The following is a 25858-nucleotide window of genomic DNA, read 5'->3' on the forward strand; positions in this document are numbered from 1 at the left end:
GAGAGAGAGGTGGAAAGAAAGCAACTTTAACTTTAAATGTACTTTCCAGACCACTGGCTGGCTTGGCTTGGAGAAGTGATTTAATAAGACAAATGCCTTCTCCAAGCCTGCTGGGATGATGGGGTGGTGGGGCTTTGAGAGCCACATGTGGCTCCTGAGCCATAGTTTGGCCACCCCTGATCTACACAAACCTCTTAGAAAACATTCTTTTCAGACTGCTTATGAAGATCTTCAACAACTAATCAGAAAGGTGTAGGGGATGAGCCTGCTGCATGCTCCCTAAGAAAGCCCTGCTCTTTCTTTCCAAGTGCATGGGACAGGCTACAGTAGCTAATTAATCCAGCAACAGCTGTCTGTACATGCTCAGAGGTATGCTTATTAAACAGCTGCTTCAGAGGCAGAACATGGCTGAAGATGGCAGTGGTACTCAGTGGGCATGGGTAAAGAAGAGGGTAGGATCACCCTGACTTGGATAGCCCAGGCAAGCCTGGTCTCATCAGATCCCAGAAGCTAAGCAGGGTTAACTCTGGCAATTACTTGGAAGGGAGACCTCCAAAGGAATACCAGGACTGGGATGCAGAGGTGGGCACATCAAGCCACTTCTCTGAAAAATATCCAGGCCCCAGTAGGGGTTGTTATGACTTCCAGGCATGCAAGCATGTGCACATCCACAAACACACACATACAAAGACTAAAAAGAAGAAGAAGTGGGTAGGGTCACTAAGCCAGGCTCCGAGAGTCCTACAGGAGATTTCCTTCCAACTTAATCCTGTGTTTTCAGCCCCTCTCCCCCACTCAATCTCTGCTGCAGCTGGTTTGCAAACAAATAAATATTGCAATGGTGTTTATTAAAAATGAAATAAATACACCACATTCTCGAAGACTCTGTGACGATACCAATTCCCAGGTGTCTGCTTAAGTTTCAAAGCAGCCACTCTCCCGAGTAGTGTCTTCTACTGAGGAAGATTCAAGTTTTTAATTGTGTAGCAGGAAAGGACCAGCGAAATGACAGCCTCTTGGGTCTGCACCCGGTATATAGTGCTAAATATTTTAAAACATCTAAGCAGAATTTATTCTCTGCATTTCTCTAACTCTTCAAAGCTTTCTAGGAAGGAAACCTAACAACGTCCATGAAGAGTTCCTTCCTAGTGCGATCATTAGCATGGTAAGTTCAAATACCATACAGACCCCAAACTAAGGTGTACACATCTTCCGGTGATTCACGGAAATCTGGATTTGGGAAGCAAGTGGAAACTGAAGTCAGGGAAAGATCATATGAAGCTGTCTTCTCAGCCATCCCAGTCCATCTGCCACAGCACTGTCTGCTCTGCCCAGCAGTGGCTCTCCAGAGTCCTGGCAGAGGAAAGTCTTTCCTGGCACCAGAGATACTTCAACTGGAGATGCCAAAGGACTAAACCCATATGCTCTACCACAGAGCTATGAGTCAGACCATGGGCCTGTCTAGCACAATTTAGCCTGGCATCAGATTTCCCAGGTCTCAAGTGCATACATATAGAGAGATAGTTCTTCAAATTGAGGATGCCAAGGACACAAAGTGCTTTACCCCTGAACTGTGGTCCTTCTCTGCCCCACATCTTGGTTTACCCAGCAGAGAAAAGCAGCCATTTTAAGCATGCACCATTTGTAAACAATTTGCTACACATGTATTTTGGAATCTGCTATCCATGTGGAGGGAAGACAAGGAATTCAAGTTCACACATGCGAGGAAATCCCTTGATTGTCCCCCCCCCCCCCCGCTCCATAGTGAGCTGAAGAGTCTCATTCAAGGTTCTCTGTATCTTTTGGTGGACTTTATCTTTTTTGGGTGGGTATATATCAGTTCTCACAAAGCAAAAAGGGGAAAGGAACACAAGAAGCCCTATAGATATTCACCAGGGGAAACTAGCCAAAACATTCCCCAGCTTTTGTCAACTGTTGATATAGTGTGACCTTTGCATGGGAGTACAATCTTTGCAAGGTCCTTTGCATAAGAGGTGCTTAAAGGAGGAGGTGGGGAAGAGTTGCACACCTGGCATGTATAAAATCAAAACACATAAGCTAATGCCAAATGGGTCATGTCTCCATGGCAGAGCACCTGCTCTGTCTACAGAGGGTCCCAGGCTTAATTTGTAAACCAACTCCCTGTACACCCCCTTTAATTCTTCTTGCCCCCTCAGTGAGACAGCCAGTGGAGTGTACTGCCTGGAGTATCAGACTAGATCTGGCAAACCCAGGTTCAAATCCCCACGCGTAGGGCTTTTTTTTGTAGCACGAACGCCTTTGCATATTAGGCTACATCCCCCCTGATGTAGCCAATCCCCCAAGAGCTTACAGTTGGCCTTATAAGAAGAACCCTATAAACTCTTAGAGGATTGGCTGCATCAGGGGGGTGTAGCCTAATGTGCAAAGGAGTTCCTACTACAAAAAAGCCCTGCCCATGCTACTATGGAAGCTTGCTGAATGACCCTGGATCAGCCACACAGTCTCAGCCTAACCTACCCCTCAGGGTTGTTGTGGGAATAAAATGGAGAAGTGGGGAATTTTTAAAAAAAGTTTGGGTCCTTGAAATGTAGTAAATAAAGTGGTTTTAGAAAGGCATCACAAGCATATTTAAGACTGCCTCTTTTCCACACACATATGCATGCATAAACATACCCCACCAACAAATAAAAGGCTGAAAAGCACTTTAAATGAAATGTGCATTGAGTGAACTGGAACAGATACTCCGATCCAGGGTCTGGCTAGTCTGTTTTCTACACCTCCACGGTTTTTAATAAACTTTTGCCTTCAGGGAAACTGCATTGATCTACCTGCAAGGAACCCCCACAAACCACTTTGAGCAGCAAGGAAATATAGCACATAAACACAGAAATAAATTGAAGAAGATTCTGGGAACATGCTCTGGCCTGAACACTCAGTTTGCCGCCAATGCAGGCTATACCCATCAGGAGTCACTACTATGCCACACAAACTGATTATGCACTCTCCAGCCCAATACAGCTCCTCCTGTGTTGCCCATTCCACAGCATGGTCAAGCTGGGGTAGCCTCACTGTCTTTCAGAACTGTTAGTCTGCCCACTCCTTACTGCACTTAAAAAGCCTCTTGCACAGTGCCAAGACTTGGCTGTCCATGTCCACACTATCAGGAAGGCTGTGGTTCAGTGGTAGATCATCTGCTTTTGCATGCAGAAGGCTCCAGGTTCAATCCCCAGCACCTCCAGCAGAAAGGATCCGGTAGTAGAGGATGTGAAAGACCTCTGCCTGAGACCCTGGAGAGCTGCTTCCAGTGGGAGCAGGCAATGCTGACCTCGACCGACCAAAGGTCTGACTCAGAATAAGGAAGGAGAATGTATTCAATAAGAGGGAGACCAGTGGTCACCAGGGACGGGGCCTTTTCCGTAAGGGCACTTGCACTTTGAAACTCCCTTGCCACCACACCGATCAGAAGGGACAGGTTTTGGCACCAGTTGAAAGAGCTGGTTGTTTGTCTGGTGTGCTCCGCCCCCTGCTTTGTGACCTGCACACACATTTACGGTATGTATCACAACAATATTTTAATGCGATGTTTAATGCTGCTTTTATTGAGGACAGTTTTAACTGTAAGCCACCTCTGAAACCAAGTTGTCCAAAGACTTTGCAGGGATGATATCCTTTATCAGATCAATAAATCTCATTAAAGGAGCTCCTGACAAGTTTTTAAGAAAGCTCCGGGTTCCTTGGAAAACCATTTGAAAGAAGACGCTTTGCCATCAATCAGTACTTTGCATTGCTTTTAGCCACAGGCTGCTCCAGCTTTATTATCAACAACTGGTGGAAGCGCAGGAGGGGGTGGGCATTGCTTTCTCTGCTGCTATAAACAGGCTAATAAAATTAAATAAGATCCATCATAACGGGAGCCAATTTAAAAATGGAGGGGGGGACAGCAGTTCCTGCTGAAGAGATTGCACATGTGATGCACACAACTGACTCAAACCAACCACCTAACCAACACATAATTGAACAATACGAGGAGGCGCTATGCAGGCCAGAAATCAACCTACATTTGTCTCAGGGTGGGTGAGAAGCAAAGCCTGAGATCTAAACAATACGCCAGTAAGAGCCAGGGCTGGACTTGGCTGTCAGGTACCCTAGGCAAGGCCAATGTCTGGTGCCCCCCACCCCACTGATAATATCACAGAGACACATGGGGGTGCCCAATTTGGCTTACACCCTAGGCAATTGCCTAGTTTGCCTAGTGACAGGGCCGGCCCTGGTAAGAGCAAATGATGGAGCCCACAGACAGACTTGCAGCTAGTCCCTCATATCCGGACTGTTCCCAAGCAACACTCTTGAGACTCAAAAAGGCATCACTTGTAAAAACATTCAGTTCCAAAATTAAATTTTGGCTGTGCTACTCCCAAGCAAGTGGAGTGAATCTTGCTGAGGCTCATTTGAGCCTTTTTGCCCGCATCACAACAACAGCGTAGGAAAGTTGGCAGAAGGTTGCCCAGGCGGCCTGGGAGTCTCTCGCTCCTGGCACGTCTCCCTTTCTGCCCAGTGTGGCTTCTGCCGTGTGCTAATCATGCCCTTCTGCCTGATAGGACTCCCAAATGGGATCCTCTTTCACATCCCAATGGCTGGCATTGCTAAGCCCCTCTTTACGGACTGTTAACTTCCCTGGTTGCGGAGGCCATCCATGTCATTATGGAGAGATTTGGAGGGTTTTAAGTTAATAACATGCTGCGGACTTGTGGATGGCAAATGCCATGTGGATGGCTAAGCCCCCTGAATCAGCTGTGATCTGGATCCAATAAGTGGACAAATGAAGGTTTAATCTGTGTATTGCTGTGCGAGACGCAGGAGAATGTCTGGAGGAACAGGAGGAGGCGGCGGCAGCCTCTGATGTCTCTGCCTGCCTTGCTCTGCCCGTGACAACCACCCTGTTTGCTTATGGAGCCTCTCGCTGGAGATCCGGCTGCTAATAAATGAAGCTCATAGCAGGGCAATGTGAATGAGGCCCAGGAGGACCACTTGTGTTCTCCAGTCCCCCCAAAGTGAACAGCTGGGCCTTGTCTGCAGTCACTGCTGTCAGGGGATACTGAGTTAGAATTTATGCAAAGAGCCATCCTGTCTCGCAAGGAAGCCAGTGTTTGCATTGGGGTTGGGGGAGGTGCTGCAGGCTGGAATCGTAAAAGCCAGGGAGCCTGGCGTTGGGCCGTTACTCATCCATGCCCCCAGAGTAGCTGAGCAAAAGGGGGAACCGCAGACCCTCACTGCAACAGGCAACAGCTTGCAGGAAGGGTTCCTTTTCAAGAGCCAGTGTGGTATACTGGTTGAGATTGGCAGTCTCTAATCTAGAGAACCAGGTTTGATTCCCCACTCCTCCTCCACATGAAGCCTGCTAGGTGACCTTGGATCAGTCACAGTTCTCTTAGATCTGTTCTCTCGAGAGCAGTTCTCTCAGAGCTCTCTCAGCCCCACCTACCTCACAGGGTGTCTGGTGGGGGAAGAGGAAGCGAAGGCGATTGTAAGCTGCTCTGAGACTCTTTGCCCAGGGTATAAAAACCAACTCCTCCTCCTCCTCATCAGAAACCACCAATGGCTTCCTGTAAATATGCCCAGAGTGCACTGATGACAGAGGCTGCATGAGAAAATCTCTTGGAAGCTTTGCAGAACTTGTTGGGGCCACCTAAGAATAGTAGCCTGAAGCAACCAGGGAAAGAATTTAATAGCCTCCCCCCCCCCCACCCCATACAGGCACTCATATCTACCCACACAACCTAGAAAAATGCAGCCTTAGCAAACAGGCACGAAGGAAGAGCTGCTGGCAGAAAAGCCAGTTACTGCCTTTGGCCAAACCGTTCAGGCTTCAGCAGGCTGAGCAGGCAGGTGGGAGGCTCGAGGGAATGACAGGCAGAAGCAGCAGGAAGGCTTAGCAAAGGAGCTGGAAGAGGAAGCTGCCTGGTGGCTCAAAGGAAGAAGAGAAAGCAACAGAGAGCAGTCTGGGAAGGAGCAGGGTGCTTCTGGCCACAAGCTGTAGAGGAAAGGCTATGTTCAAACATCAGTCGGAGCAGTCTCATCCAATAGGTGACAGGAGCAGTTGCCCTGCGCCCTGCACTTGGGGGGATCCAATGGTCCATGTCCCTGCCCCCCAAAGGACAGTGGAAAAGAAGAGCAGGCTCCTGCTGCCATTTGCACCTGTCTCATCTAGGGCTTGGGTAACTGGCTTGCAGTGGCTCCCACCCACCTCGCATAGGGTGAGAGCCACCCCTTGCCTGGTCCCAGCGAGAGCGGTTTATTCTGGGCCTCTTTCCTGGGTGTTTGCCCAGGACCCCAGAATCACAAAGACCTCCTCTGAGCACAATCAACCCAAGTTTGTGCAACAAACTCTAGTTAGCATTTCAGGCACAAGAAAAAAACCTGTTTGTGTGCAAACCCATGCTGTCTCCTTGCTTCCCATCCAGGATGGCGGACATTTTCCCTGCCCTGACACTTCTGTGTCCAGGCAGGTACAAGTGGTGCTGCTGCTCCACAAAACATGGTTTGGAACTCAGATGTCACAACAAACCACAAGTAGGCCGGATTCAGATTAATCTGCCAGCTACAAACCCTCATTTGAAATCCCAGTAAGGTGCCAACCAACCAGTCCCAACTGGTTAGTCCACCTGCATTTGGACATCATGAGTAACATCACAGGTGGTTGGCTCAAATCACCGCTTGTACACCACAGCTGATCAGGATGTCTGACTGCAGCCATCATTGATTTGAAATAACCCACTGGAACCTGGGCTGCAGACCTCAGTTTGGATTGCATAGGGCTTGACACTACAGAAGTTGGACTCTTGCCTACATTGCAGAGGCTCTCCTTGCATTACAATCACATGAACATATGAAGCTGCCTTATATTGCATCAGACTGGCAGTGCCTCCCCACGGTTTTATGCAGAGGTCTTTCACATCACCTATTGACAGATTCTTTTAACTGGAGATAGCGGGATAGGGTTGACAAGTCTGTGTTAGAAAATACCTGAAGACTTTGGGGGTGGACCCAAAGGAGAGGGCAGGGTTTGGGGAGGGGAAGGGTCTCAGCATGATACAGACGACGAAGACTGCAGATTTATTCCCCGCCCTTCTCTCTGAATCAGAGACTCAGAGCGCCTTACACTCTCCTATATCTTCTCCCCCCACAACAGACACCCTGTGAGGTGGGTGCGGCTGAGGGAGCTCTCACAGCAGCTGCCCTTTCAAGGACAACTCCTGCAATAGCTATGGCTGACCCAAGGTCATTCCAGCAGCTGTACGTCGAGGAGTGGGGAATCAAACCTGGTTCTCCCAGATAAGAGTCCACATACTTAACCACTACCCCAAACTGGCTCTCCATAGTGCCATAGAGTCCACCCTCCAGAGCAGTCACTTTCTCCAGGGGAGCTGATCTCTGCCAGCTGGAGAGCAGTTGTAAAAGCTGGAGATCTCCAGGCCCCACCTGGAGGCTGGCAACCCTATCAGAGGATTGAACCCAGGTCCTTCTGCTCTACCACTAAGCCACAACTCTTCATGGGGACATGTGGTGCCTCATTCTTTTCTGCTACATGTGAAGCTGAAAATGAGCCAGTAACAAGCTGAACCACATAAACAACCTTGAAAGCAAAGGGACAGGTCGGTTTTACACACACACACACCACACTGTGGTCTTAAGAAAACATCTTTCAGCATCTAGAAAAAACAGCAGGTTGGTAAACCCAGCTGCAGGGCAGCTTTGCGCACTGCAGTGTCCCAATGGCACCCATTCATAATAATAATTAGCCTTTCTCAAATGCCATTTTGGTTTCCCAAAGCACACGTGCAATACTTCAAAAGGTTATTTCCTGCACCTTAACAGAAGTGCTGACCTCAGAAAAGCTTGGCATGATTGGTATATCCTTGACAGATGAATTCATCCCTCATTATACAAGAGATTAATTATGGGCGGATCTGTTTATTGAATGCTTTTAGAACCTCCACATACAAAAGTGGTATACCTCTGGGGAAAAAAACAGCCTAGCACATTCATGCTCTGTTAGTAATCTTCCAGAGGCATCTGGCTGGACAGTGTGAGAAGTCTGATGCTGGACAGGCTGGAAACTTGGATCCAGCAAGACCCTTTTGATGGTAGCTGAGATTTAGAGTAGTGAGGATCTAGTGGAGAGACCACTAACTGCCACAAAGGACATTCTGTTAGGAGATCCCATTGTGATTTAGACAGGCCCATGAATCGTGCAAGTGAGATTTGGGGGTCAAAATTATGCATTTCCATTTTATCTATTTAAGTTTGCAAGGTGACAGCACAGTAAGAACAGGGGAAAAGAGAGCAGATGATAAAGGAAACAGCACCACACCTGCTAACATTCTTCTGCTGAAAAGATGGACATGCTTGCAACCATTCTCTGCCCAACCAAAGGATAGCATCTACCATCAGTGCACATTACTACATGCTCTTCTTGACATGTTGTTTGCTGTATTCATGTACTTCATCATAGCTGTAGCTTCAAAAGTCAGTGTGCTGTTTGCAGTTATGTTTAATAAATATATAAAATGACCCAGCAACTTATTATCACATTTGAAAAATATCCTTCAGCATTTCTAATGCATGACCAAGCAGACTGAACACTGCTGGGTGCCTCAGTGCTCACGTGTATGAACTCACATGCAAATGTATCACAGACAAGGTATGTCCAGCCTTCATTCCAAGATTTAATTTCTAGAGACTCAGGGTGGGGTGGGGGAAGCCGAACCCTGATGAGTGAGAACTCCTGCAGCCTTGCACTAGCAAAATTGTATCTGGCAAAAGGCAAAAACAAGGATCAAATACTCCCTGGGAAACAGGGACAGTTTAGGGATGGACTGAGCCATTCAAATGACCTGGGAGCAAACTGAACCGAGCAGCTTGGCACAGGCTGATTGGCTCAGACAAGTATGGTGCTGCCAGAAGGGTCTGAGCAAAAGTGGCCTCTTCAGTGCTACTAGCATTCTGGGACTCAGCTTAGCAGGCTGTTGGTCAATACAGGCCCACCAAGAGTACTCTTGGCATGTTAAGGGTCAATCCCTATCTAGGAGAGTTGGAGGACATACAACAGAAAACAGCAAACTGGGATTTGATAGGACTTGGAAAGATTTACCTGAGGATTTCAGCCAGTCATCAAGACGGGCTGCAAGCCAATCAGGACCTGTGATGCCCTCCAAAATGGCAGGGAAAACAGCATTGGCCACATTCAGTATTTGGAAGCCTTTCCTGGCTGGCCAAGTACCTGGGAGCTTGGCTTCTGAGCCTGAAGAACTCTAGCAGAATAAGTACTTGCTGAAATCTCAGAGAGGTCAGAAGAAGAGAGGTTAGGCCAGATCAGACCAAAGGTCCATTTAAGTCCAGCATCCTATTTCATACGGTAGCCAACGAGATGCCCCTGGACAGGACATGGGACCAAAGCCCTCCCACTGTTACCCCCCCTCCACCAAGTAGCTTTTTACAGAACCCAACAGTGGAAGGCAGCAGCCGACAGCAGGCAGGCAGCAGGAAACAAAAGACTAAAAAGAGGCTCTGCAGAAGACAGCTGGAATTTGTTAGTTGAGAAGCAGAGATTTTTCTAGAGGCCTCTGAAGCCCTTGTTTGAAACTGAGGGAGGGGAGGGGAAGGGAAAAGAGAGTCCAAACTGGGACACCAGCAAAAGTTAGCGCCCCCCCCCCCAAATGTTTACATGCAACTCACCTAAAAGAAGCCGTGCTTGTCAGAAACCCACATGCCATGACGAGCTGAACAAGTTTGAAGAAAACTGGGAGGTGGGAGGGATGACTTCATCGGAGGCCAAAAAGGAATTCAGCTCTGGGAGGAATGCTGGATAAGCCTGGAAAGGTGGAGAGGCACCCGGGGGCAGGCAGCAAGCGGAGACAGAGAGACCTCTTTGCCAAGAAGGGAGGGCAGTGCAGTTCCACAAAGTCCCTCCAGAAACGGGGGCTTAAAAAGTTAAGCCAGCTGCCATCTGTTCAGTGGAAGTTATGGAGTGCTCAACAACATTTCATGTTCGCACCCTTAAAAACATTCAGAAAAACTTAAGCACCCATTTCTCCTTCAAAGCCAATCCAGCCAATGAAAGATACATTCTCTCATCATCTGACTCTTTGTTTCACTAGGATCCATTGGTTGATGGATTTTGACACCTTCGGATGCTTGAAGGGGTGGCGTCTCTGCTGAGCAAGGAGGAACAGGATATACCTGTACGCTCTTCGCTCCACCTCCATGAAGAATCCTCATGACTTCAATTAATGCAGGCGTTTCCTGGCCACCTAACATCTCTGCTGTTTAATTGTTCTTTGGGCCAAACAAAACCACAAGAAAAGAAGACGAAATTGTCATTTTTAAATATACCCTTGGCAAGCAATTAAGGCTTCTCTGTGCTTAAGGTCCTTGGAAGTGCACCTACGGGGGGGAGGGGGAAGGAGCAAAGAGGAGGAGGAATCCTCAGCTTAATCTCACCTCCCCTTGACGTCCATCTCTCCTTCTTTCCAATGGTGGCATTTAGACTGCAGGTTCCTTGAGGCAGGGTGATGGAGTATTGTTTTGGGTTATGAAGTATTGTATTCAATAATGAGGCTAAGATTTTGTGGTTATTAACAATGGCATACAACGTGAAGGAGTTTTTGCTTTTTTTAATGGGGGGGGGGTGGAATCAGAGGACCTTACAAGAAAAAAAATGGAACTAACTGTAGTGGATATGGTGTATTTGGTGTGCCACAGCACTCACAACCAGACTGTCTTGTCCACACAAGAAAATCCAGTTGTGAATGACTGCTCTACTGCATTGTGATAGTGGACTATCCAATGATGTGCAGATACAGCCCAAATATAATAACAATAACTCACTAACTGCCTGCCCCAGAGGACATTTGCTCGCTGCTGTGCTCACATGCCCACAGTCGCTGATGGTTGCAGCAAGAAAAGAAAGAGGTAGAGAATGTCGCGTTCAGGTAGCTCTCTAGGAATCTCCCCAATCTCTATGGTTTTTACCACAGAGATTGGGAGGGAGTTCCTAGAGCATTAATTAGACATGATGTCACTTCTGGGATTGGATGCAGTCTCAGCCAAAAAATCTCCTGGGAACTGTCTGCAAGCACTGGCATGGCAGTCCTTGCAATACTTAGCATTGGTTAATGTACTTTCAAGTGCTCAGGGTATTTGTACACATTATGACTTCTTGGTTGATTTTGTTCTGGTTTTGGGTGGGGTTTTTTTGGTATTTTTATATGTGTGTGACTGAACATGGAAGTCATGACGACCTCTGGTGACTAACCCCTACTGGGGACCTGGAGGGTATTCAGAGAGGTAGTTGAATAAAGCCTGCCCCCGCCTCCCGACTGCTGATATTCCAAGGAGGTCTCCCATCCAAGTACTTGCCACAATCAAACCTGCTTAGTTTCCGAGATCTAATGAGATCGGGCTTGCCTGGGCTGTCCAGCCAGGGCACATGATGACTTCTCATAACCAATGTTCCTTCTAAGCTGTGGAGTCTTGTGAGCAAAAATTTTACTTTGTGAGCTACTGGCATTAAAGTTGTGAGCTACTGCATAAATTAGTTTGCTCTAGTGCCATTTTTCCTGAGCTGAGACAAAAATGTGTGAGGTGGAGGCTAAAAAACTGAACAAGCTCACACTAACTCAGCTTAGAGGGAACATTGTTCATAACCCTATAAAGGAACATCTGGTCTAGTAACCCACAAGTAGCATCCTGGGGAGGGGCTGAGACTGAGAAATATTGGCTTGCTTAAGGGCGTAACATTCGAACTGTGATCTTTTCAACTCATTCGCTTTGCTATACAACTATACAACTATACATGTGCTATACAACTTCCCTCAAGGCCACCCCAAGCATGGTTAGGGCACTTCACAAGGTGTGAGCAAATATAAAGGAGAAGGGCACAGCTCCTGCTATTGTGACACAGTGCGAATTCTGGGAAGTTTCACCTGCATGTGACAAGCCGAACCTGCTGAAATTCTCTCCAAGGCCCTGTGTAAAAGAGGTGGATGCAAGAAAACCACAGCCAGCATATTATGGCTGAACCAGCCAACATCTGTGTACGTGGCTGTGCCACATGCTGCCAGGACACACATCCCTGTATGCATAAGTGCCAGTGAGCTGGTTTGGATGTGTTGTCAGCTGGGCTGAACTTTGTGTGGTTCTTATGCATCCAACATCACATCTGAATGAGGTCCAGCGTCCACTTCTTCAAAAGTACAGGAGGCTGCAATCTCCTGTTTTGCCTCTGGCCAGCCCATTTTGAATGCAGGACCCATGCTTCATTTTGTGCTCCTCGCTCACGCTTTGTTTCCTTGTCATGAACATCCTTTATGGAATGTGCAATGCAGAACTGAGCTCAGAGATGGCAAAGGAAATTAAGCAGCGGCCTCGCTAGAGGGCACTGATGATTCTTCAGTAATTCTTGCAAAGAAAAAGGAAACGAAGCCTCAGAGCCGATGCTACTGCAAAGGCACAGACCTAGGTTGGGTAACCCAAGGAGTTTTACTAGCATCGTTTAAATGTTTGGCTCCCCCCCACCCCTCTCCCACAAAAACCCCCCCAAAGCCTTCAGGGCTTTGCCCAAGGAGGATCCAAAATTCATCTCAGACTTTGCCATTTTTGAATATGGGTAGGAATTCCAGATCAGTAATTTTTACAAAAATGGTTGATTTCACCTGTATTTTTAAAGAACATCAACAGAAGCCCAGCTGGATCACACCATCGATCCATCCAGTCAAGTTCCTGTTTCTAATCATGGCTGGCCAGATATGTTCAGGAAGCACATGAGTGCAGTACAAAAGCAGAGAGTGCCTCCTGTTGCCCCAGTGTCTGATATTCAAAGACACACTGCCCCTGTGCATGGAGGTTTTATTTAGCCAACATGACTAATCACAGATTTCATTTGCACAAGAAGAGAAATCAATGGGTTTGTATAAGGGACAAAAAAATTCTACCCATCCCAAACCACTGCAAAGCTTATTTCTGATTCTCTCCTCTCCCGGGGTGGGGGAGGGTCCATCCTGCCAGACTTTTTCTCCCCGTCAGTCTGCTGCAAAACCCTCCCAGAGCTTTTTTTTTTTTTTTTTTAAAGTCAGGCCTTAATGTTTGGTCTATTATGCTGATGTCTAGGAGCCAAGATAACACAGGTGACCCCATTCATCTCTCTAATGAAGTGCTGTCAATAGAACAGCTGTTTTTCCCAGCAATGGGATGGGACAAACAAAAAACCCCAACACATCATGCCGACACATCATGGCAGCATTTATACACCTGCAGCAGCAGAGCCGTCACCACCATGGTGCTTGGCAACGAGCAATGGGCTTCCAATTAAAGGGTGCAAAAGTTCCAGTACAATCCATTCTGCTCCCCCAACCCTTTCTGTGCTTAACGGTCTCAAAAGCTTCTCTGATGCATTTTCCATCCTTTGAACTTGCAAGCTCCCACTGTGCCATCTGAACTCGGGAAGGTTTTGTTCCGAATCCTTGGGAGGTCCTAAAAGTCTGCAGTAGGCAGACAAAACATAAGAAGAACCCTGTTCGATCAGGTCAAGAGGCCTGTCTAGTCCAGCAGATAATTGGCAACAACAGCCTCCTGGAAATCCACAAGCAAAGAACGAAGGCAAGACCTCAGCAGCGTTGCTTGTCCCCAGCATCTGGCATTGACAGGTATACTGCCTCTGAACCTGCAAGTTCCATTTATCTAACAGCCGATGAACAACCAATCCTGCATTAATTTATCTAATCCCTTACACACATGCACAGACATACACAAAGGACATGTAAGCTGGTGGACATCAACATGCCTTGTGGGAATTAATTCTGGCATTTCTTGTGGGAATTAGTTCTAGGGAATTAGGAAATCAAACATACCTTGTAGGAATTAGTTCTAACTATAAAGTGTGTCAAAAACTGGGAAAGAGATTAGCGGTTTTGTATAGTGCTTAAGTGTGCCAGTTAAGAGAGCCAGTTTGGTGTAGTGGTTGTGTGTGGACTCTTATCTGGGAGGAACTGGGTTTGATTCCCCACTCCTCCACTTGCACCTGCTGAAATGGCCTTGGGTCAGCCATAGCTCTGGCAGAGGCTGTCCTTGAAAGGGCAGCTGCTGTGAGAGCCCTCTCAGCCCCACCCACCTCATAGGATGTCTGTTGTGGGGGGAGAAGATAAGAGAGATTGTGAGCCGCTCTGAGATTCAGAGTGGAGGGTGGGATATAAATCCAATATCATCATCATCATCATCATCATCATCATCATCATCATCATCATCATCATCATTTTGGGCCTGATCATACCATTCAAGAGATCCCACAGGGCTTTTTCTACAGAACTCATTTGCATACCAGGCCACACCCCCTGACACCAAGCCAGCCGGAACTGTGTTCCTGTGTATTCCTGCTCAATAAAAAAGCCCTGGCATCCTGAGAATTTTCAGAAAACCAAGCCCTTTGCTTCTATGCACATGAAAATACGCTTCTATGCATTTGAAAATAGCCAAAGAGATACCGAACAAGATCTCCCGTGATCAGCATTTGGGTCAGAAAGTTCCTCCTAACTAACAGATGCCAAATTAATTATGTAAGACAGGAAAAGTTAAGCACATCTGCATCTTACACACAAGTTGCCAAACTCAAACTTTCCTGGCCGAGAATTTTGATATGTTTATTAAGAAAAGTAGAGGTCCACGTATCACTGCAGAAGGAAGAACCAAAGGAAAGATCCCTTTGCTTCAGGCAGGTGGGACGAGGTGGAGAGCAGCCCTAGCTCTAGGATTTGGAGGCCATTCAGGCAGGGCACTCTTCATGGGTCCCCTGTGGGTGCATATGCTTGAATCTAGACTAGGGATGTACAATGTCTTGGCATTTGTGGGGTAAAAAGGTTCTTTGTTTTAGCTGTTGTTGCTTGTGCCTGTTCTCATAGATTTTTTGATGCTGTTGGTTCCAGTGGAAAAACTCACAAACCTCAGCTTCATCTTTCCCAACTCTCCTTCTGATGGACTCTCTAAATCAGGCAGGGCACCAGGGAAAGCAACAGCAATCATTCTTTCTCTCTTTTTCAACCGTGCTGTGAATTTACAGTGAATGGTCCCATGGGCTCTGCCTAAAGCGGCATGGTGCGGGGAAGCCAAAGCCTATGTCAGAATGGTAACATTTCTGAATGATTGTCAAGAGCTCCTCAATGGGCCTTAATTGTTAAGAAACAGCTATGGCCGAGAAGCCATCAGGGTTTGGCGGAACAGACCTCCCTGCTCAGCTGAAAGGAACTGGCAGATAAGTACACATTTAGGCATGGAGATGGGGAGAAGACAGATACTGTTGTTAGTTGGCTGAAGCATACCGGCAGGGCTCGAATTCAGTGGGAGCTCACAGGAGCGCAACTCCTGAACCTTTCTGAGAGTTCCACCTCCTCCTTCTGAGAGTTCCACCTCCTTGTCCATTGACTAGTCGGTGCAGCTGCATAACAATCCCTGGATGAGCTCCACCATCTATTTTTCTACAAAATGACCCCTGCATAGGAGTATGCAGGATCTCTCTCTCTTTGGGGATCTGATGTGGGACACTGGATCTGCTGCCCTGCAGGAGGGCTTCTGTGCATCTGGAAATAAAGCAAAAGCTGCTAAGATACCATAAGTCTTCCAGTAGTGTCATCTCCTGCCCAGGTAAGTGCCTTTCATGGAAAAAATCCACCATTCAAAGAGGTGGGATATCCACCAAAGTGGCTTCTGCTATCAGGCTTTTTTTTTTTTTAGAAAAAGCCCAGCAGGGAGTTATTTGCCTATTAGGCCACACCCCCTGATGTCACCATTGTTTTGCACAGGGCTTTTTTTTGTAGAAAGAGCCCAGCAGGGAGTCATTTGCATATTAGGCCACACCCTCTGACATCAAGCCAGTCGGAACTGCATTCCTGTGCGTTCCTGCTCAAAAAACCCACCCTGGCCATTCCCATTCAATTGCGGTTGCACTACTGAACACAGCATACAGAGCTTTGTTTCCCCTCGTGTTTTATTCATTACATGAGAATCCTGCCTTTCTTCCATCATGGAATTCAAGATGTGCAACACGGGGAGGGGGAACCTGCAGTCTCCCATTCTAGCAGAGACCAGACTGACAGTTTCGGTAAGGCTGCACTAACTGACCCTTCAACTATATCCTGGAGACACACATCCTCTCCCATGAACATATGAAGGGGTCCTCTTACAGAATCAGGCCACAAGTCTATCTATCTCAGGCTGGTCTCCTTGCAGCACCTGATGGAAAACCCTCAGCCAGTCTGGGGGTCACCTGCAAAAACACAGCGCTGCAACACTCTCAAGGCTGGTCCTGCCACTAGGCAAACTAGGCAATTGCCCTAACATGGTTATCGGGGAGGGGGCTGTTTGCCAGAAGTTATCCTTGCCTAGGGTGCCAGATAGTCTAGGGCTGGCCCTGAACACTCTGGGGCCTGCAGAAGACATCTGAGCAACCAACGTGGGGTTTACTGAGCGGGCATCTGTGCTAGCCAGTTGATTCCAAAAGGTTGCAAGCTGCCATTACAAAAGCCGCCCTGACCTGTTGCCGGTGTGATAGATGGGTCCAATTTTAAACCTCCCCAGAGCTGCCTTCCCATTCACCCGAACGCCACATGGTGCAGAGGAGATGAAGCCGACATGCTCCCCTGTCACTTCATCATCCCTCACTCAATCAACTGGGGCGCACACCATCTCCCCATCTGCTCCCCCTCAGAAACCAAGCAAGGATTTCATCTCATTCAGATGTATTTTTCAATCCATCTTCTCATTACACCCTGGAGAGGAAACGGAAAAAGAGAACTCCAGTGATGTGCTGCCAACCGACGGCAAATTTGTTCGCCCAGCAGCACTCCGCATCAAGATAAATATCATACATATTTTATCGCGGGGGGAGGGGGATATTAATAAATAAGTCATTTTGGTAAGAAAAAGACATTCTTGGCTTTTGTATATTCACATAAAAGAGAACATCTGTTCACTGCAAAATATGAAGACTTTTTTTTGTGTGTGGGAGGGTGCTTCTTGACCACAGTTCTTATGGGGACAGCATAGAACCCATTGATGCTGAATCGGTCAGCCATGTAGAATTCACACTGACCTGGATGGCCCAGGCTAGCTGGATCTAATCAGATCTCACAAACTGAGCAGGGTGGTCCTGGCATTTGGTTTGGAGACCACCAAGGAAGTCCAGGGTTGCTCTGCAGAGGCAGGCAATAGCCACCCAATTTGGAACACTTCTTGTCTTGCAAACCCTATGGGGTTGCCGTCAGTCAGCTATGACTTGATAACAATTTCCATCACCATATTGAATCCATACTAACAACTGTCCATCTCTCTCCAAGGATGACTTGCAAAAACTGGCTGGCATCAAGAAGGAAAAAACAGGACAGGAGAGAACAGGTGTTCATCTACTTGGCCACTCAGCAGGAGCAAGATGCCCAGTGGCACAGATGGCCAGCCCACCAGGGGCTCCATGATTATTGCAATCACTCCAGAATCTTAAAAGAATTCCCACCCCCACCCAGGTTTTCCCCATTGCATCCCCTTTATTCTCACTCCATATACAGTGAATGGAGTGAAATCCTGCTTCCACTTGTAGGAAAGAGATGGGGCACATACAGAAGCAGGTCAAAGCCAGTTGCGAGCCAACGGCTGCACTGATTAATCCAACTGAAGAAGGCTGCAATAAGGATGCACATATAGCCAAGTCAGTCCATCTGCCTCTGTCTTGTCTCTTCTGACTGGCAGCAGCTCTCTGGCAGGGAAAGGTCTTGCTTGAAACATCCTGCTTGAGATTCTTTCAAATGGAGATGCTAGAGGTGGAGCTGAGGACTTCTGCACACAAAGCAGGCCTTTGCCTTTTAGATACAAGCTGTCCTCCTATGGACCTTCCAAAACCCAAGTCAGGGCCTGTGTCCACACAGCATTGGATATTTCACTTTGCACTGCATTCTAACTATCACTGGCAATTGGATTGCCTCACCCACACACAAAAATCCAAATGACCAGATAGGTACAGAGCAATGGTAGCACAACAGTACATAGCCTTGTACTGACTGGCAATGCTTTTCCAGGGTCTCAGGCCCTGTAAAGAGAGCACTTTTCCAGTGGAGATGGCAGCCACTGAAGAGGGGTGGGTAGGGGTTGGGTTGCATGCAAAGCATGGGCTCTGAAGTTCAGCTATGAGGATTAGAGGGAGGGGCTTGGCTAGCCAGAGAAATACAGCAGAAAGGGGGGAACAAGTCTGCAAAGCTGCCTCTGTGAGATGCTTTCATTGTCCAGTCCGGAGCCTCGGTCACACATGCCAGAAGCACCAGTTGGCCACCACAGACACTGAACAACACAGGCAGAATGCTTCACACAATCAGCAACAGGCAAGGAATCCAGCTGCATGCATGCACACGTGTGAACCTCGCCAAAGTCAAATGGGGACAGATAAGGACAGTGAAGAAGTACAAGAAGTGGAGCAAGGAAAGCACCTGTCTTGCTACTTGGGCTGGGGAGGGAGGAATTGATGGCTATTCAGTGGCTCCAGCTCAGCTGCCAGAAAGATCCACTGCTTGAGTCCAACTACAGTCAATTCACAGACTGAGACAACCCAAAGTTTGCAAAACTTGCTGTTCAACACACTTGCAAAGAGGAGGAACATCCCATAACCTTCCTAGTGGAAGATGGTTGCTTAGCAACTTGTGTGCTCATTCCATCCCATTCTCCCAGAAAAACGGCTTCTGGTGGGAAACTGGGAAGGGAGGGAGATAGAAGGAAGGGGGAGAAAGAAGTGGGAAACCCTCCAGTATCTACAGGTGTTTCTTCAAAGGGTTACCCTGGATGATATGCTGGTGCCCAATACATTATCCTTTTGCAAAAAGATGCAGGTGGGAGGAGAGAAGAAATGAGGTTAACTTCAAAAAATGTTCGCATGGTTACCATGGATACTGTTTAATCATAAGGAATGAATGCCACGGGTTGCTATGGCAATCCAGAGGCCGAGAGAGCATCCAGATGAGGCAGTGTGTGTCTATGGGCAGTCCAGCTGCCAATGGCTTTGTATCAGGGAGAACAAGGCAGGGCCTGACCTGTGGCCTGCAGAGACAAATGCTCTGAAAGAGGGCAGCTTCCATACATGAATGGCAAACTCTAACTCCCCTCCAGACTCCAGCTTTGAGCATGTCCCTTTGTCCGACAGAAATGACTGGTGTGTCAAGAGAATACATACCAGTTTGCCCCAAGTTGCTGACTGTGCTTTGCTTTGAACAATTTCTCACTCTCTCTCTGAATATACAAACAGTTTATGATTGTCTTAGCAAGCGATGACCCTAAAAATAAATACACATCTGATATGTGTGGAAAGAGATTGCTACAGATGTGCTGACAATCCTTGATCAGGGGACTAAAGAGCTGGACCAAAGAACACCCTTCTCTCTAGTGCAAAGGTGCCAAACTCGTTTGTTACAAGGACTGGGTTTGACATAAAAGTGACTTCATTGGGCCAGGCCATGTCTCTTGGAAAATGAAATGCCAACTACCGGAGATATAAACTTTATAAATGACACAGACAAACCCAATTAACAATATTATATTTTTACTCAAAATACAAACAACAGTAATTGATTCCTAGGAGCGAAAGCAATTGATTTACTGGTGAATCCACAAAAGTCCCAATAAATGTATTCAGTCTTATGCAAGACTAGTTTTTTCCCCAAAGGATACCACTAGGGTTGCCAGGTCCAATTCAAGAAATATCTGGGGACTTTGGGGGTGGAGCCAGGAGAATTTGGGAGTGAAGCCAGGAGAATTTGGGGGTGAAGCCAGGAGCAAGGTCGTGACAAGCAGAATTGAACTCAAAAGGGAGTTCTGGCCTTCATATTTTATTTAATTTGCAATTTAAGGGACCACACCAATGTTGCCTCTAAGCTGTAGAGTCTTGTGAGCAAAAATTCTGCTTCTTGAGCTACTGGCATTAAAGTTGTGAGCTACTGCATAAATTAGTTTGCACTAGGGCCATGTTTCCTGAGCTGAGACAAAAATGTGTGAGCTGGAGGCTAAAAAATTGTGAGCTAGCTCACACTAATTCAGTTTAGAGGGAACACTGCACCATACACTTCTTAAATGCCTTCCCTCCACTGGAACTAATGAAAGAGGCACCTTCTTTTGGAGCTCATAGAATTGGACCCCCTGGTCCAATCTTTTTGAAACTTGGAAGGTGTTTTGAGGAGAGGTATTGGATGCCATGCTGCAAATGTGGTGCCTCTACCTCAAAAAACAGCCCCCCAGACCCTCAGATACCCACGGATCAATTTTTGATTATACCTTATGGGAATTAGTCTCCATAGGGAATAATGCGCCCATCAGACATTTCCTACCCCCCTGCTTTCTGATGACCCTGAAGTGGGGGAAGGGCCCTGGAGATTGGCAACCCTAGATACCATACCTGCCCCCTAGCCATTTCCTTTCATTTCTTGACAGCTTTCACCACACACATCTCACCGTGTGTGCCCATGTTCCCCCCTCTCCAGGCAGTCTCCTGTCTTCCCTCTCACACAGCAGTTGCTCATGGGCTGAATAAGAGCCCTGGTTGGGCCAGTTCTGCCCTCCTGGGCCGCATGTTTGACACCCCTGCTTTAGGGCCTCTTCCACTAACTTTTTATCTGGGCTCCTGTCTAGTCTATCTCATACCTACAATCTCATGAGAATACAGAAGAAAATATTTCTGAAATTACACACATAGACCTTATCATGGTTATGGGACTGTAGCCTGAGCTGGGGTCTCCAGGTCCCCTTTCCCGCCCCCCTCCCCAAATGCTTGGGGCCTACTGAACAGCTTCCAAGAACAGCAAAACAGCACTCTTAATTTAACCCCACTGGTAACAGGGATCGACATTGTTTATACTTTATACAGCTGAAAGGTAAGGCAGAAGGCTGAATCCATACATTACTGCCATGGTGTGGGAGCTGCCTCTGCCTGCCTTGGTGCTTTGTCATTGCAGCAGTCTCGGGATGGAGGCACTGCATGGGTGGGTGAAGGAAACAGCTGGCTTCCTGGTAAGGACCAGGTCATTTGTCCCCATCCATGTGGTTCACAGGGAATAAACAGGAACATATGAAGGTGCCTTATGCTGACTCGGTCCATTGGCCTGCCTAGCTCAGTAGCATCTGCTCTGACTGGCAGCAGTTCTCTGGGGTCTCCAGCAGAGAAAGGTCTGTCCCAACACCTGCTGCTTGCAAAACCCTTTAACTGCAGTTGCTGGCAAGGACTGAGCCCAAGGCTTCCTGCATGCAAAGCAGGTGAACTACCTCTCTCCTATTGGTTACTGCAACAGTCATCATTCATTTTGCATCAACACCTATTGCTTATTTCCTCCATTAGGGGGGCAAGCAGCCTACAAGCCCATTACTGTAAGAGGGTCTTTTTCTGTCATTAATTAAATTAAAAAATGGGCTTTTGTTATCCATCCATTGCTGCAATGGTGTTCAATTGGACCCTGAGAGGAAAAGCTGCTGTGGACACACATTATCTGGGCTTTGGAGTGTTTTTAAAGTTCTCCACCTAAAAATGCTGAAGCCAAGGAAACAATATTTCCACCCCATGTCCACACTGCTGTCCAGTTTTCCCTTAAATGGAAACATGGAGCTGGGGCAGGGAGGAGGCAGCACTGGGAATATATGTGTGTGTGTGTGTGGGGGGGGGGGTATCTGTAAAGTTCCTGCATTGTACAAAGGGTTGGACTAGATGACCCTGGAGGTCCCTTCCAACTCTATAATTCTGTGATTCTATGGACAGACCCTAGTCAAATTGGATGGTGGCCCCAGTTGATGGGGACAGCTTCTGGATGCCATGATCTTAATCCCCAGACCATCACATTCTTAATTCTCCTCTCCCCTTCCATCAAGCCTCACAACACCCTCTTTGTAGCAGTTCCTCCTTCATTTTAAGTCAATGTAGGGTTACCAGATGTCCTCCTTTTAGAGGACATGTCCTCTTTTTTTGGTGTTCATCCTCTTTTGCGCTCTTTTTAAAAAAACTGATGAAAATGGCCCCTTTGGGGATTGGAAGGTTAAGAATATTCCTAGTTAGTAGCGATTATCACAAATAGAACAAAGTTTGAGTCCAAAGGCACTTTCAGGGCCAACAAAGTCTAAGTAATTAAGATTTCTTTGGTCTTAAAGGTGCCAGTGGACTCAAACTTTGTTCTATTGCTTCAGACCAACATGGCTACCCAACTGAATCTAACACAGCTTAAACAGGAGGGGCATTTACAATTAGATTTGTCATGGCGATTTGTCATTAATGATCTGGAGTTGGAAGTAAGCAGTGAAGTGGCCAAATTTGCAGATGACACTAAATTGTTCAGGGTGGTTGGAACCAGAGAGGATTGTGAGGCACTCCAAAGGGATCTGTTGAGGCTGGGTGAGTGGGCGTCAACATGGCAGATGAGGTTCAATGTGGCCAAGTGCAAAGTAATGCACATTGGGGTCAAGAATCCCAGCTACAAATAAAAGTTGATGGGGTGTGAACTGGCAGAGACTGACCAAGAGAGAGATCTTGGGGTTGTGGTAGATAACTCACTGAAAATGTCAAGACAGTGTGTGACTGCAATAAAAAAGGCCAACGCCATGCTGGGAATTATTAGGAAGGGAATTGAAAACAAATCAGCCAGTATCATAATGGCTCTGTATAAATCGATGGTGCGGTCTCATTTGGAATACTGTGTACAATTCTGGTCACTGCACCTCAAAATGGATATTATAGCATTGGAAAAAGTTCAGAAAAGGGCAGCTAGAATGATTAAAGGTTTGGAACACTTTCCCTATGAAGAAAGGTTAAAACGCTTGGGGCTCTTCAGCTTGGAGAAACGTTGACAGCGGGGTGACATGATAGAGGTTTACAAGATTAAGTATGGGATGGAGAAAGTAGAGAAAGAAGTCCTTTTCTCCCTTTACCACAATATAAGAACTCGTGGGCATTCAATGAAATGAAATGAAATATATATATGTGTGTGTGTATGTGTGTGTGTGTGTTGGCCACTGTGTGACACAGAGTGTTGGACTGGATGGGTCATTGGCCTGATCCAACATGGCTTCTCTTATGTTCTTATGCTGTTTGAAATAGGCAGTCAGAAAATTTGTCTGCTTTTTTGTTTTTCAAAATATGGTTACCCAGGGCTTTTTTTTAGCAGGAATGCACAGGAACACAGTTCCAGCAGCCGGCTTGGTGTCAGGGGGTCTGACCCAATATGCAAAGGAGTTCCAGCTGTGTGAAACAATAGTGACATCAGGGGCATGACTTAATATGAAAATGAGTTCCTGGTGGGCTTTTTCTATTAAAAAAGCCCTGTTGTAACCCTATGACAGTGTCAATCCACCAGGCCAGAGAGCCCATGGGAAGCAACAGACAGTGGTCAGCGACACAGGCTGTGTCAGAGGAGATGAGCCAAGTGAGGTTTTAATTCAATGCGTCAAAAGAGAACTGAAATTGCTAGACAGGGAAGCATGCTGCTTTTAACTAGAGCAGTTCCTTTTCCACCCTAAAGTAATTCCTAATATACTCTGTGCTCCTTCCCTTCACTTCACATGGGAAATCCCTACCCTATGTTCTCTTCCTATTCAACAACAGAATACCAAATAGCTGCAGTCAGATATGTGGCTGCTGCTCACAGTCAGTACACAAAAAGACTCCACATAGCACTTTCCACACCTCTGTCACTGGGCAAGTTTGTTCCTCCTACCCAAACTGACCTTTCACTTCCTTCACAGAAACTGAGTTGTCTGTTAGCATTACAGATCGCCACAGGGCTGGCACTTTGGAAGCCAAGCAAGCACCTACAGTTCTGAGCAGGCAAATGGGCACTCCTGGGGTAACCTGGCTCAGAAGCCAGGATAGAATTCCGCAGATGATACAGAGTGGTCAGTGGGGCTCCACCTCACCTTATGAAGCTGGAGATTCTGGCCTGATACTTCACTCCTCATGAAGCAAGTTGCTCAGACTGAGGAACCAGCCTAGATTCTCTACCTTTCATACCTAGGGTTGCCAAGTTCAACTCAAGGAATATCTGGGGACTTTGGAGTGGAGCCAGGAGCAAGAGTGTGGCAAGTACCATTGAACTCCACAGGGAGTTCTGGCCATCACATTTAAAGGGACCACTCTCCTTTTAAATGGCTTTCCTCCATTTGGAATAATGGATAGGAGCACCTTCTTTTGAGGCTCATAGAATTGGACCCCCTAGTCCAATGTTTTTGAAATTTGGGGGTATTTTGAGAAGAGTCACTGGATGCTATGCTGAAAATTTGGTGCCTCTACTTCAAAAACAGCTCCCCTAGAGCCCCAGATACCCACAGATCAATTTCCGTTATACCCTATGGGAATCGGTCTCATAGGGAATGATAGAGTGCTCAGCAGACATTTCCCTCCCTCCCCCTGCTTTCTGATGATCTTGAAGTGGGGGGAGGACCTTCAAACTGGGGGATCCCCTGCCCCCACCTGGGGATTGGCAGCTCTACCCTGCCCTGGTCCCTTGTGTCCCCTGACAAACTGTAGTTCCAGCTGGCTTGGTGGCACCCAAAGTGAATAGAGTAGGTCAATAGCTCCTTCTGCTGGCATGTGGTGGCAGCACCTGGGTCAGGGTGCCAGTGTCCCTGACATCCTTTCTTATTTCCACAAACTGTGAACCTTGCAAACCACCAAAGCGAAAGGCTGTGAAGAGGGGGCTGGGAGGCAACGGCTGGATTTAAGCAGAAATAGAGATAATGCACTAGTGTCCAGTTTTGATAAAGGTGCCCTTTGTAGATCTTGCTGTCAGGAAGGACAGAAAGGGCTACTCCAAATCCCTGAATTATCTGGGCTGCCTGTTTACCATTGGCTTTCCAAGACGTCCAGTGTGCTGACCCATAAACAAGATCTACCAGCCTTTCTCTACCAAAGAACAGAAAAGCCGTCTGTTGGAAAAATCAGCTCAGGCAGGCTCTTTCCCATGCAGGCTGAAAAGCTCTTTCGGGAACCCCAAAATTAACAGGGTCATGCCACGATCAACATTTCCAAACAAACAGGCTTATCTCCTGGAGCTTTTAGGCACACATTTGTCAATGGCTCCATTAAGAGGCCCAGACCAAAACACAAAACTAAGAATGGGCCTGAGCGGGAAATGATCACCAAAGGAAATGGAAGAACAATCCAAGCCAACTACTCTTTCAAAAAAATGGGGCAAGAGGGAATTTCCCTTTTTTCGTAAAGGCACCTCTGGAAGGATGGGGGAGGAAAACAAACTTTCTACTAAGAACAAAATAGATATATTTTCTAGGCTTGCTCGGCAATTGAGCAGAAAGAAAAATGTTCAGAGGGTTAAGTTTTGTTTTAAGCAGAGCCAGTTATCTGTGTTTGGGAGCCCAACAGCAACGAAGAGAGAGAAGACCCCACAATTAAACCCTTGAGCACCATCTACTTTCTAGACCCTTCCCAGCCACCTTTTGACATTGTGCTGTGCTTAGGACACAGACCTTCCATTAGTAACTGGCGGGGCTGATGGAAGTGTTCATAAATGTTTTGTGACATCTCAACTGCTCATGACAATAAGGAAAGGAAAGGAAAGGAAAGGAAAGGAAAGGAAAGGAAAGGAAAGGAAAGGAAAGGAAAGGAAAGGAAAGGAAAGGAAAGGAAAGGAAAGGAAAGGAAAGGAAAGGAAAGGAAAGGAAAGGAAAGGAAAGGAAAGGAAAGGAAAGGAAAGGAAAGGTCCCCTGTGCAAGCAATAGTTGTTTTCAACTCTGGGGTGACGTTGCTTTCACAACGTTTTCACAGCAGACTTTTTACAGGGTGGTTTGCCATTGCCTTCCCTAGTCTTTTACA

At 47.0% G+C, this 25858-nt stretch overlaps 1 protein-coding gene across 2 annotated transcripts in view; it reads right to left on the reverse strand.

The window, feature by feature from the left end:
• The window catches only part of DAB2IP (DAB2 interacting protein), a 230839-nt gene that overhangs the window by 199191 nt on the left and 5790 nt on the right, over positions 1–25858 (reverse strand). The window contains exon 1 of one of the 2 annotated variants that reach the window (XM_060251745.1): positions 9718–10042. The exons of the other annotated variant lie outside the window; for it this stretch is intronic. The gene's annotated coding sequence lies outside the window, so the exon portion shown is untranslated. Of the gene's footprint in view, positions 1–9717; positions 10043–25858 lie in introns of those variants that run through there. 2 annotated transcript variants of the gene reach the window in all.

Source organism: Heteronotia binoei, chromosome 12, assembly GCF_032191835.1.
Source record: "Heteronotia binoei isolate CCM8104 ecotype False Entrance Well chromosome 12, APGP_CSIRO_Hbin_v1, whole genome shotgun sequence".
NCBI lineage: Eukaryota > Metazoa > Chordata > Lepidosauria > Squamata > Gekkonidae > Heteronotia > Heteronotia binoei.